Below are 12,948 nucleotides of genomic sequence, written 5' to 3'. Positions count from 1 at the left end.
TCTGTAGCCCATAGAAAGACCTGATCTACATCTGACTGGAGGTTTGCCGTGCCCTCTATGTTGCCTACTCTCATGAAGATCCTAGTGTCATCTGCAAAGGATGATACAGTGCTATAGTTTGTGTTCTTGTCTATGTCCGATATGAGGATGAGAAAAAGTACTGGAGCAAGCACAGTACCCTGGGGGACTGAGCTCTTCACGGTTGATGGGCTGGATTTTATATATATCAAAAAAAGTTTCAAAAACTGTTGGCATTCTTTCTAAGATCAGATATTATGTACCCCGCCCTGCCCTGGTTACTCTCTATTACTCCCTCATCTATCCATACCTCAACTATGGTATTTGTGCTTGGGGTTCTACTACCCAAAATCATTTACGTCCTCTTATTACCCAACACAAAGCTGCTATTAGGACAATATCCAACTCTGGCCCCAGACATCACTCGGTACCCTTACTCAAATCTCTGAATATGTTAGATATTAAGTCACTGCACATTCTCTCTTGTGTATTATACATATATAAAACGCTGAACTGTAATGCCAATCCTGACCTCAAAAGCTTCATTGAAGGTTGTAACAGAACCCATGAGCACCACGCCAGGAATAAATACAGTTTTGATATTCCTAGAGTACGACTTAATCAAACTAGAAATGCTCTACAAATCAAGGGACCCAGAATGTGGAGTGACCTTCCCAACCATGTTAAAGACTGTACCTCTCTCAACCAGTTTAAGATAAAAACTAAACACTACCTAATAAATTCCCTGTAACCCACCTCACTCCTTTATTGTCAACCCATGTCTGTTATTTTATTATTTTTTTTTTTTTAATCAACACTGTCAACCTATTGTATTTGTGCTGCTTTTTCAGTCATGTTCCCCCTTTTTTTTATCTTTATTTGTATTTGTTTTCAACACTTTTTATTCTTTATGCTCAATTAGTATTAAGTTCTTGATATTAATGTTTTTCTTGCCCGAAACGCATTGCGTAATAGTGGCTTTAGGCATTGTATGTACTAGCTCTATCTATATATCAATCCATTAATGTAACATCACTTGTATGTATGTACCTTACCTGAATAAACATATTTATTTATTTATTTATATATATTATTTATTTTGTTGACTATTACACATTGGGTTCTGTTGGTCAGGAAATTGTAGATCCATCTGCCTATTTTTCCGGTAATTCCTTTTGAATGCATTTTATGTGTAATAACATCATGGTCTCATTTATCAAAAGCTTTTGCAAAATCTGTGTAAATTACATCAGCGTTTTGTTTGTCTTCCATAGCATCTAATGCCATGTCATAGTGGTCCAGCAACTGCGACAGGCAAGAGCGTCCTGTTCTGAAACCATGTTGTCCGGGGTTATGGAGATGCTGTGATTCCATGTATTTTGTGATCTTACTTCTTAGCACTCTCTCAAAATTTTTTATGATGTGCGATGTTAGTGCTATCGGTCTGTAATTTTTTGCCTCTGCCTTATTTCCTCCTTTATGAAGTGGTGCTATCTCTGCTGTTTTTAGTATATCAGGAATAACGCCAGTATCTAGACTTTGTCTCCACAGAATGTGGAGGGCCTGCGATAGTTTTTTTTACAGTTCTTGATGAATATTTAGTTCCAAGAATCCGGGCCTAGTGCAGAGTGCATAGGCATACTGTTTATGGCTTCTTCAAAATCCAGTGGGGATAGGGTAACGTCTAATATGATTTGATGTTAGTATCATATCCATGAAAAATTCATTTGGGTTATCAATCTTTAGTGTGTTTAATGGCTCGCTGAAAACAGAGTCGTACTGCTTCCTCAGTAGCTCGCTCGATATGTTTGCTATGCTCGGGCAACACCTCACCGTGTTGCCCGGGCAACGCTTCACCTCATTCATCTCCAAAGGTTGACAGGAATATTAACAATGCATTTGGAGCGAGTATATTATTTTCTACTCGATAATCTACTCGCTACAAGAGTTTTACTGGGTCAGGGTTACGTCGTTTGTTGTAGAAAAAGTATGTAATTTTAGACTTGTTGGGGTTTGTTTTTATTCGCCAGTCGTGTTCCCAGAGGGTGACTTTGTCTATTTGTGCTTTCCGTGTGAGGGCGTTAATCGTATAGTCTGAGATCAGTTGGATTACGTTGTCAGCGTAGCAAAGGGTCATTGATATCCAGTATATTGGGTCAGGGATGTCGTTTATATAGAGTATGTATAAGGTTGGTGAGAGAACTGAGCCCTGGGGGACACCTGCATTTAGGTTGAAGTAACCTGACAGCTTGCTGAGGAACTTGATTTGCATCTTTCTATTTGTTAGAAAGCTGCAAAGTAGCCTCTGCATGTTGTCAGATAGTTGAAATAGAGTGCAGAGTTTGTAACGTAGGCCGTCGTGCCATACAGTGTCAAAAGCTTTTTCGACGTCCTTTGCAATGAGGGCCGTCTTGGCCCTCTGGTGTTTATTTATGGAGAGGTAGTTTGTTATTATGTTCAGTGCGTCTTGTGTTGAGCGGTGTTGTCTGAAGCCAAATTGTTTGTCTGTCAATATGTTTTTGTGTTCTAGGTGATTCCTGAGTTTATGATTTATGAGTTTTTCGTATACTTCCCTAATGTCTCTAGTAGGCTGATCGGTCTGTAGTTCTTGGGGTCTGTCGGGGATTTTTGGGGTTTTGGAATGAGGATTGCTGTGGCTTCTTTGAATGGGCTTGGGAAATATCCTCATGCTAGTGAGGCGTTGTAGACGTCTGTGAGTGCAAAGATTAGGGGGTCTGGAAGTTGCTTGAGGAGAGCTTGGCCAATGCCAGAGGCTCCTGGGGCTTTACGTCTGGTGTTCTTGAGCATGAGTTTAACTTCTTCAGGTAGTATTGATTCTGTGAGGTCACTTTCTAAGTCGTCTAGTGTCGTGAGGTCAATGGTAGGGTAGTGTGTGATGGCATGAGGGTTGTGTCGGATCCATGTTTCTACTGTTTGTTTTGTATTGCTGTTGGCTGTGGGGGGTGGGGATTGAAGATGTCCTGCCAGTGTTGTTTGAATATGTCTACTACTTCTGAGGGATCGGTGTAGTTTTGATTGTTGTGAGTGATGTATGTAAAGGCAGAAGAGGAGGAGTTTCCCCCTGATCCTCTTTATGAAGTTCCAGAATTGTTGTGGAGTTGTTTTTCTTTGTATTTCAGCTTTATGTATGAGTTTCTCCCAGTGGTTAGCATGGTCTTGGTCAAGGCTGTTGAGTATGTGGTTTTTGAGTATAGTGAAGTCTGTGTTTACTTGATTGTATCTGTGAAGGTTGTGGGTGAATCTGTTGTGATAGCAGGAGAGTAGCCTTTTTGTTCTGATCGAAGGAAAAAAGGAGTATCTGGTTTTGTGGGTAGTTTTTGGAATGGTAGCATCAGCTGCTTGTATGATGTTATTCTGGATGGTGAGGATTTGGGAATCTATGTCTGTGTGTGGTTTGTCTTGAAAGTTGTAGGGCTGTGTGCTGGCAGTTAGGTGTTGTTTGAAGGCTTCCCAATCTGCATTTTGATACATATTATGGGGTGGCTGGGATGAGTATGGGGTTGCTGGAGAGTGAGTGATATGGGTATGTGATCTGAGCCGGTGAGGGGTCCGGGTGTGATGTAGTGTTGGAGGTGGGTGCCTGCTCTGTTGGTGAGGATGAGATCTGGTCTCCCAGTTCCATTGTGTGTATAGGTTGTTTGGAAGTCAGGGCCAAGGAAGGTGAGGTGTTTGTTTTGGTGTAGTTGTTGACCGTGCATGTTGTGTTGGCGATGGTTGAATGTTTGGTGTTTTGCATTTAGGTCTGCTAGGAGGAAGACTGGTATGTGTGTGTGGTTGAAGAGAGTGTTTAGGTCCTGGAGGGGGAGACCTAAGTTTGGACGAATGTATGTGGTACCAATGATCATCTGCCCGTGTTGAGTGTGAATGCGGACTGCTAGGAAGTGTTTGTGCTGCCAGTTGGTAGTGAGGTGGTCATGTTTATAGGTGTTCTTTATCAGAATAGCCCGCGGCTTGCATTTAAGTACCCCACTCGGTGCGCGCGCGCTACATAGTCGGTTAGTCTCCGACTCATGGTAATGCATTTTCTTCGCAGAATTTCACCGCTTTTCTGAGAAAATCAGTGATTATATCCTATACTTCTACGTAATATATTACGCCCCCATACTGTTGGTGTATTCCTTTCCCTGATCAAAAATATAAAATCATCAATGTTATGTACTCTCATAAACCCAATGTATCTTCCTGCATATATATAAACAAATACAAATAAATAAATAAAGTCAGGACAAGGGGCCAGTAGGTGGTTTAAGGTGTTGCAAGTGTTGATTAATTTGTAGCATGGCAGGAGTATTGTTGTTGTGTTGATTAGGGGCGACGACGATCATGGGATCGGATGCGCCCATGGCAGGAGCGGAACACTCATGACGTCATGGCAGTCAGCTGAGAGGTGTTATTTTTTTTTTTTTTTTTTTTTAGATATATACAAGAGTTGTTACATTCTTGTACAGCCACTAGTACGCGTAGCGTTTCGGGCAAGTCCTTAATCCTATGGTCCCTGGAATACGATCCCCTGCCGCGAAGAATCGTTTTTTCATCCAAGTACACATTTTACTGTTGCGTTAAACAGAGGCTACAGTTAAGGAATTGGGCCCAGTAAATCCTCCCCGGCCAGGATACGAACCCATGACATAGCGCTCGCGGAACGCCAGGCGAGTGTCTTACCACTACACCACGGAGACTGCTTTTAGGAATGAAAGGGATTGTTGATTGCTGCTATTGTTGAAGGGAAGAGTCCACACTACATCAGCAGCAGGTCATCAACATTCCCAGAGATACTTATAGCAGAGTCTAACACGAGCAGCAGTAACATCTAGGAGTCTGACGAATCTATTGCATGATCCATTAATATGTGGCTCGTCTTGCATGATAGCATTATCTGCTAAGGAAACTCTTATCCGTACGCCAGCAACACCTTTCATGACGTACCAATATCCATGACGTCACGACCAATACCCATGACGTCACGACCAATACCCATGACGTCACGACCAATATCCATGACGTCACGACCAATATCCATGACGTCACGAGCAGATCTCCAGCTGGGGCAGAGGAACTGAGGCAGTACACAGCGGGTCCGTCATCTGTGACGTCACCAATTACGTTTAGTATTTACCCAAATTGTGAACACTGCAACAGTGACGCAAGTTGCACAACGTGTCTCGAAGAAAAAGGACGACCAAGAGTGCAATATAATTATTATAACGGCGAGAAGAGCAGCTGTAGAACACGGACAACTGGCTACCGCGCGCGTCCTGGGAGAAAAAAATAAATGTTCAAAACGTATTTGACATAGAATTGCGGCCCAGAACTCTTGCGCGCTTCCTGTCTCGATACGTATTGTCCCAGACACGCCTGCTGCAGGAGGGTCCCCCGTGTGAGTAGTGTTCCCTGGCTTGTATTGTCCCAGACACGCCTGCTGCAGGAGGGTCCCCTGTGTGAGTAGTGTTCCCTGGCTTGTATTGTCCCAGACACGCCTGCTGCAGGAGGGTCCCCCGTGTGAGTAGTGTTCCCTGGCTTGTATTGTCCCAGACACGCCTGCTACAGGAGGGTCCCCCGTGTGAGTAGTGTTCCCTGGCTTGTATTGTCCCAGACACGCCTGCTGCAGGAGGGTCCCCCGTGTGAGTAGTGTTCCCTGGCTTGTATTGTCCCAGACACGCCTGCTGCAGGAGGGTCCCCCGTGTGAGTAGTGTTCCCTGGCTTGTATTGTCCCAGACACGCCTGCTGCAGTAGGGTCCCCCGTGTGAGTAGTGTTCCCTGGCTTGTATTGTCCCAGACACGCCTGCTGCAGGAGGGTCCCCCGTGTGAGTAGTGTTCCCTGGCTTGTATTGTCCCAGACACGCCTGCTACAGGAGGGTCCCCCGTGTGAGTAGTGTTCCCTGGCTTGTATTGTCCCAGACACGCCTGCTGCAGGAGGGTCCCCCGTGTGAGTAGTGTTCCCTGGCTTGTATTGTCCCAGACACGCCTGCTACAGGAGGGTTCCCCGTGTGAGTAGTGTTCCCTGGCTTGTATTGTCCCAGACACGCCTGCTGCAGGAGGGTCCCCCGTGTGAGTAGTGTTCCCTGGCTTGTATTGTCCCAGACACGCCTGCTACAGGAGGGTCCCCGTGTGAGTAGTGTTCCCTGGCTTGTATTGTCCCAGACACGCCTGCTACAGGAGGGTTCCCTGTGTGAGTAGTGTTCCCTGGCTTGTATTGTCCCAGACACGCCTGCTACAGGAGGGTCCCCCATGTGAGTAGTGTTCCCTGGCTTGTATTGTCCCAGACACGCCTGCTGCAGGAGGGTTCCCCGTGTGAGTAGTGTTCCCTGGCTTGTATTGTCCCAGACATGCCTGCTGCAGGAGGGTCCCCCGTGTGAGTAGTGTTCCCTGGCTTGTATTGTCCCAGACACGCCTGCTGCAGGAGGGTCCCCCGTGTGTAATGTTTACTGTACAGTATTAGTACTGGATTTGGGATAGCTGCTGTATAGCCTGAATTCAAATTATAATCTCATTTAACTACCATTGTGTATTTTAGCTCTGCCTTTCCTTTCAAAAGGTTTTAACTTTAGTTAAAAAAAAAATATATATATATATATATATTGTCATCTTTATTATTGTCTTTTTCTTTTTACTCCCATGTTCCATAGTACACTGGCTTTGCCTGTGTCCTCTAGTATTAACTTCATTATCCAGTGTTCCTGAGTGTATCTCTACTTAAACTACCTCAGTTTGTTTTAGTGTAACTTTAGTATTCAACTATAGTGTACTTATAATAGTATAGTAAGAAGCTTTTCATTTTATACAATACAATACAATACAATACAATTTTATTTAGGTAAGGTACATACATACAATAAATTTTTACAAGGATTGGTAGACTTATAGGTAGAGCTAGTACATACAATGCCTAAAGCCACTATTACGCAAAGCGTTTCGGGCATGATAAACTTAAATGACAAGCTTAATACTAATTGAGCATAATGAGTAGAATGAAAACAAGAAATGAAAACATAGATGAAAAAGCAGCACAAATACAATTATGTCGACAAACAGCGCTCTTTAAAGAAAGACATTGGTTGACAATGGAAGGGTAAGGTAGGTTACAGGGAATTTATTAGGTATAGCTTCGCTTTTAACTTAAACTGGTTGAGAGAGGTACAGTCTTTAACATGGTTGGGAAGGTCATTCCACATTCTGGGCCCCTTGATTTGTAGAGCATTTCTAGTTTGATTAAGACGTACTCTAGGAATATCAAAACTGTATTTATTTCTGGTGTGATGCTCATGGGTTCTGTTACAACCTTCTATGAAGCTTTTGAGATCAGGATTGGCATTATAGTTTAGCGTTTTATATATGTATACTACACATGAGAGAATGTGCAGTGTGGATTTCATATTCATATGGATTTCATAATTGCCTTTTGACTTTTTTGGTCATCTATTGTTATTATTTATTCTAGTTCATTTTTTACATTCCTAGTTCCCATTAAGTTTTTATTACTTAAACTACCATTAAGTTTATGTTACTTTAGAATTTTTATTTTACTTTTTTCTTTGTTTTCTATTTTGTAATTTGCCATTCTTGCCTTGTTTTCCTACAACCAGCCTTTTTTATGCAGACAAGTATAGACCCAGAACTAAACCTCTTATCCACTATCTATGACAATCATTACTTTAATGATCTAAATTGCAGATATTTTGCAGAACATGATGTAAACAATGTATTAACACATAATCACAATATCTCTGTAATCAACTTGAACGTTAGATCCCTAGGTAAACACTTCGATGATGTTAGTGCCTTGATTGAAACTATTAACAAATTCTCTTTTATTATACTTACTGAAATGTGGTTGAAAGAGGATACTACTCAAATCTTTAACATGCCTAACTACTCGGCAATTCACAACTGTCGTCAAATTCACAGAGGTGGTGGTACTCTTTACTACCACCAAGAACTAACATGCTTAAAAATAATTAGAACTAGAGACTGCTGTGGGGAGTATATCTTCGCCAGTTTCAGAGTCAAGGGTGTCGAGTCTGTCCTGTCTGTGGGTGCAGTCTATAGAATTCCTAACACTGATGTGTCCGAATTCAATTCAAACCTTAGAAATCTAATATTTGATAACAGACTGAACAAAAACCATCTAATTATCGCAGGGGACTTTAATATTGACCTCTGCGAGCCTGAACACCTTACTGCTGTTAGCTTCCTCAACTGTATGAATTCCTGCTTCCTCATACCCTTAATCACTAGACCTACTAGAATCACTGATAGTACTGCTACGACTCTAGATCACATCTGGACCAGCATAACCTCTCTGCTTACTTCAGGTATAATCACCGATAGCAGTACAAACCATTACCTCACATTTCTCTTAACTAACATTAACAAACCACCTCTTGAGTCAAGGGAGTTAAGTTTTAGGCTGCACAATGAAACTGCTATAGACAATTTTATAACTGCTGCTGATAATGTCAACTGGGAGTCCGAGTTAGGTAACATAGGGGACATCAACCTAGCAGTGCAATCTTTTCTTCAAACAACTCTTATGCTTTATAACACCCACTGTCCTATGCTTACAAAACAAGTCACAACCAAAAGGCTTAACAATCCTTGGCTTACAAAGGGAATACTTAAAACCATTAATAAAAAACATGACCTTGAGAAGAAGTATAGGTTAGGAACCGTCTCCAAAGAATTCTCAAAGAATTACTTGTTATTGCTATCTAAAATAATTAGACGAGCCAAAACTAAATACTATGAAGGTAAATTTACCCAAATAAAGAGCAACATTAAAAAAACTTGGAGCACAATTTCACAAATATTGGGATCAAAGAAGATTTTAAATAACAAACCAACACTCATGTCCAATAACGATGGTCAGCTTTCAGCCTCTGATTCTGCTATTGAGTTCAATAGGTTCTTCTCTTCCATTAAAACCAAGTCTAGTGCCCTTGAGGAGATACCAACTTTAATTTACAAAAAAGCCTCCAGATCTTTAGCCTCTGCTATTGCATTGCTCTTCAACAAGTCACTTGAACTCCAAACCTTTCCAGACATTCTAAAAAAAGCAAGAGTAACCCCTGTCCACAAATGTGGTGATCTCACAGATGTTAACAACTACAGACCTATATCAATCCTGCCTAACTTGTCAAAAATATTTGAAAAACTAATTTACAAGCAGCTTTACTCTTATCTAGCCAAACACAATATACTTAGCTCTTGTCAATATGGCTTCAGACCCCAAAAAAAGCACTAACGATGCACTTATTAGTATGATTAACTTGATTCATGCAGCTCTTGATAAAAAGTCAGTTCCCTGTTGGGTTATTTGTGGACATGCGTAAGGCTTTTGACAGTCAACCACCAAAACCTTCTTCTTAAGTTACATAACTATGGAGTCAGTGGACACTCCCTGCAATACCTCAAATCTTACCTTACTGACAGGCTCCAGTATATTTCTGTGAATAATTCAATTTCTCCCACCCTACCCATCAACATTGGTGTTCCTCAGGGCAGCATACTTGGCCCTCTCCCCCCCTCCGCTTCCGGCCCGTTGGCGTCGTGAGGGGGCTTGGTGGACGGCTGCCGGAGTGTGATGCTCCACTGGGCAGTCCTCTGTCCTTTTTTTTGGCCTTGCACTCCTGCTGCTGTCTTCTCCAATTGTGCCGGATCGCTTTTCCTTTTCCTTATGTTTCGTTTTTCTCCCCCCTCTTCTCCTATCTGCTTGTCGTTTCCTGCCGACCTTTTGCTTGTTTTGGATTATTTCTTTGGACTTCTTCTATTTTGACGCCCGGGTGCTTGAGGAGGCATACTCTTGCACCCGTAGAACTGTAGTACCCGACGTCTCGAGCGAGGGGAACCTTTTATTGTCAATCCCCCTTTCGTCGCTGAACCCGATCTCGACGGACTGACGGTTCTTAAGGTGGCGTTTGTGGGGCGTATACTCACGACGCACCCCTAGGGGGCCCCGGCATGATCGGCGATAGCTTCCTGTTGGGTGTCCTGCCTCTAATTGTGGCTCCATGGTGGGTTTGGGGGCACATTCGTGGATGAATTTGTTACTTTTCGTCTCTATGTCGTTGAATGTTTCCGTTGTACCCTCTCAGGCTCGTGGGGTGGGCGACCAAGCCCCCGAGTCGGCCTGTATTGGAAGACCAGGCTCTGTAGCTCCCGCTGCGTTGGGCCCCGACCTTGCTCCTCCTTTGACCGTCCTGTCTTCTTCCCCCAGCTCCCCTCCCTCCTCTGAGGTTGGGTCGAGCCTCCAGCCCCCGGTGGTGACCACTTCGTCCCCTGGTGTGGCTAAGTCTTTCGTTGTGACTACTGCGCCTTTTGACCCCTCTCTCTCTAGGGGTTCTCAACGCCGTTCGCGCCCCAACCGCACTCGCTCGATTCCTTCCCGTGCTGATGCGTATCAGGCCTTGTTTGGTCCTGCTTCATGGGCCAAATACTTTGATCTCCTCCCTCTTGATTCTGCGCCTCCTGACGATTTCTCCCTCCATCGGCATCTTGTAGATTTCGTGGATGCGTGTGTTACTTTCAACCCCACTCGTCTCAGTACACGTGTCGTTGCTGCTCCTTCTCAGGATGCGGCTTCCCGCTTGGCTGCCTTATCTTGCCTTGGCGAGATCCCTGTTCGGGTCTCCAAGAATGTTCAGATGAATTCCAGTGTTGGCACTATTCTCCTCCCACCCCATGTTGCAACCGGTGTTCGGAATCTGCAGGATTGCCACGATGATATTCGGCATATCCTTGATGCCCAAGGCCATTCTGTCCTCCAGGTTGACTCGTTTACTCGTCCCCCTCGTGGTCGTCGCCGTCAACCCCTTCGCGTTGTGAAGATCACCTTTGATGGTAGGACCCTTCCATCCTCTGTCATTCTTGCTGGTGCTAGGTGCTCTGTCCAGGAGTATATTCCTTCTCCTCGACTTTGTAATAAGTGCTGGAGGTTTGGGCATGGTGCCCTCCGCTGCTCTGGGACTGTCTCTCTCTGTCCTTTGTGTGGGAGTGAAGGTCACTCTAAGTCGGAGTGCACTTCTCCCCAAGCTCGCTGCCTCAACTGCGGTGAAGCCCATCCTACCTTCTCCCGTGCGTGTGTCCATTACAAGCTTGAGGCAGCCGTCCTCAACCTGAAGCACCGGGAGCGTTTATCTTTTCCTGAGGCGAGGCGCCAGGTTCGCCGGCTCCCGCCTTATACTAATATCTCTTATGCTCGCGTGTTGCGCTCTTCCTCTCCTCGTCCTTCCCGCCTTCCTCAGACTCACAACCGTTTCCGGGCCTTGGACCCTGATGCGCCCACTGCCCCCTCCTCTGTTCCTTTGGGTTCTCTCCCGAAGGATCCTCCTCCTGGTCCTCTGTCTGGGGTTCCCCTTCCTTCTACCCGGTCTGTCGTGTCTTCTGTGTCTTCTTCCTCGTCCCCCTCCGATCCTCCTTCCCATCCTCTTCCTCCATCTATTGGCTCTCCCCACCGCCTGTCGGTGCGGGCGGATGTCCATCGCTCTCCTAGCGGCCGTCGTGTGTGCTCTCGTTCGGCTTCTCCTGTTGAGACACTGGAATCCGTTGCCCGGTACGTGGTTGCTGGGACACCGATCTCTTTAAGTCAGAAGCGTAAGCCTGGCTCCTCTCCTTCCTCTTCCCCGGCGGGTAAGAAGGCTTCGCTTTCTTCCTCAGCTCCTTCTGGCTCTGTTGCTCCTTCCCCTCCCGTTTCAGTGCTTGCGCCCCCTGTTCCTGCTATGGAGGTTTCTTTGGCCCCTGCTTCCCTTTCGGTTGCTGCTCTTGCTGGGGTGCGCTATCCTCTTTCGACTCCCCCCCCTCCTCCTGCTGCTGTCCTTGACGGCTCCTCTCCGTTGTCTCCTCCTCTTCCTCCTCCTCCTCCAGACCCTGCCCGCCCACCTCTGCTCTGTTCTCCCGTTTCCTTCCCTCCGTCTTTGCTCAGTTTACCCATGCCCCCTAACCCTGACTTTGCTGACCCTGATCCCGACCCTGATATTCTTTAACGTGCTCTGTTGCTCTTTCGCCTTTGTTTCTTCCTTGTTCTCTGTTTTTGTCCTTTCTCTTCTCGTCGTTGTCCATTCTTCAATGGAACGTTCGAGGTTATTACGCCAATTTCCTCGAACTCCAACTTCTGATTTCGCGGTTTTCGCCCCTTTGTGTCTGCCTCCAGGAGCCAATGCTTGGTGCTCGTCCTGGTCGTTTTCGTGGCTATTCCTTTCTCTCCCCTCCCCCAGCCATTGCTGGGGCTTCTAATTCTTCTGCTCTTTTGATTCGGGCTGATGTTCCCTTTGTTCCTTTACTTTTTCCTTCGCCTCTCCATTGTTCTGCTGCTCGTATCTTTGTGGGGAAATGGTACACAGTTTGTTCCATTTATCTCCCCCCGAGTGTCCCGCTCTCTCTTCCTGATTTGAAACACCTCCTGGACTCCTTGCCGGAGCCTGTGCTCCTGCTGGGTGACTTCAATTGTCGTCATTCTCTTTGGGGTGACGTTCTGACGAATACCCGGGGTCGCCTCCTTGAGCCGTTTCTCCTCTCTTCTTCCCTGTCTCTTCTGAATTCTGGTGAGCCCACTCATTTGGACTCTCGGACTCGCACCCTTTCTTGTCTTGATCTTTCTCTCTGCTCTTCTTCTCTTTACTTAGATTTCACGTGGCAGGTTCTTGATGACCTCCATGGAAGTGATCATTTCCCCATCCTTGTTTCCTTTTTCTCTTTTCGCCCTTCCCTCTCTTTCCCTAGGTGGCAGTTTGCTAAGGCAGACTGGACCCTATTTACCCTCAGTGCTGCTCTCCCTGACCTCTCCCTTCTGCCTCTCTCTCGCGCTCTCCTCCTTTTTCATGACACTGTCTTCAACGCTGCCCTCCGCTCTATTCCTCGCTCTTCCTCTCGGGGTCCACGGAAGTGCGTTCCCTGGTGGAATGCGGACTGTGCTCG

The 12,948-nt window shown here is 45.4% G+C and overlaps 1 protein-coding gene across 4 annotated transcripts in view; it reads left to right on the top strand.

Annotated features, from left to right (window-relative positions):
• The first annotated feature begins 4,458 nt into the window (after nt 1–4,458).
• The window catches only part of LOC123775177 (uncharacterized), a 73,563-nt gene continuing 65,073 nt past the window's right edge, over nt 4,459–12,948 (top strand). Inside the window, exon 1 of one of the 4 annotated variants that reach the window (XM_045770128.2) lies at nt 4,459–5,416. The gene's annotated coding sequence lies outside the window, so the exon portion shown is untranslated. Of the gene's footprint in view, nt 5,478–6,293; nt 6,453–12,948 lie in introns of those variants that run through there. The other 3 variants (XM_069319102.1, XM_045770127.2, XM_045770129.2) reach the window with 3 other exon arrangements.

Source organism: Procambarus clarkii, chromosome 92 (genome assembly GCF_040958095.1).
Source record: "Procambarus clarkii isolate CNS0578487 chromosome 92, FALCON_Pclarkii_2.0, whole genome shotgun sequence".
NCBI classification, from domain to species: Eukaryota; Metazoa; Arthropoda; class Malacostraca; order Decapoda; family Cambaridae; genus Procambarus; species Procambarus clarkii.
Note: the sequence above shows the minus strand (reverse complement) of the source record. Positions and strands in the feature narration are given on the sequence as shown.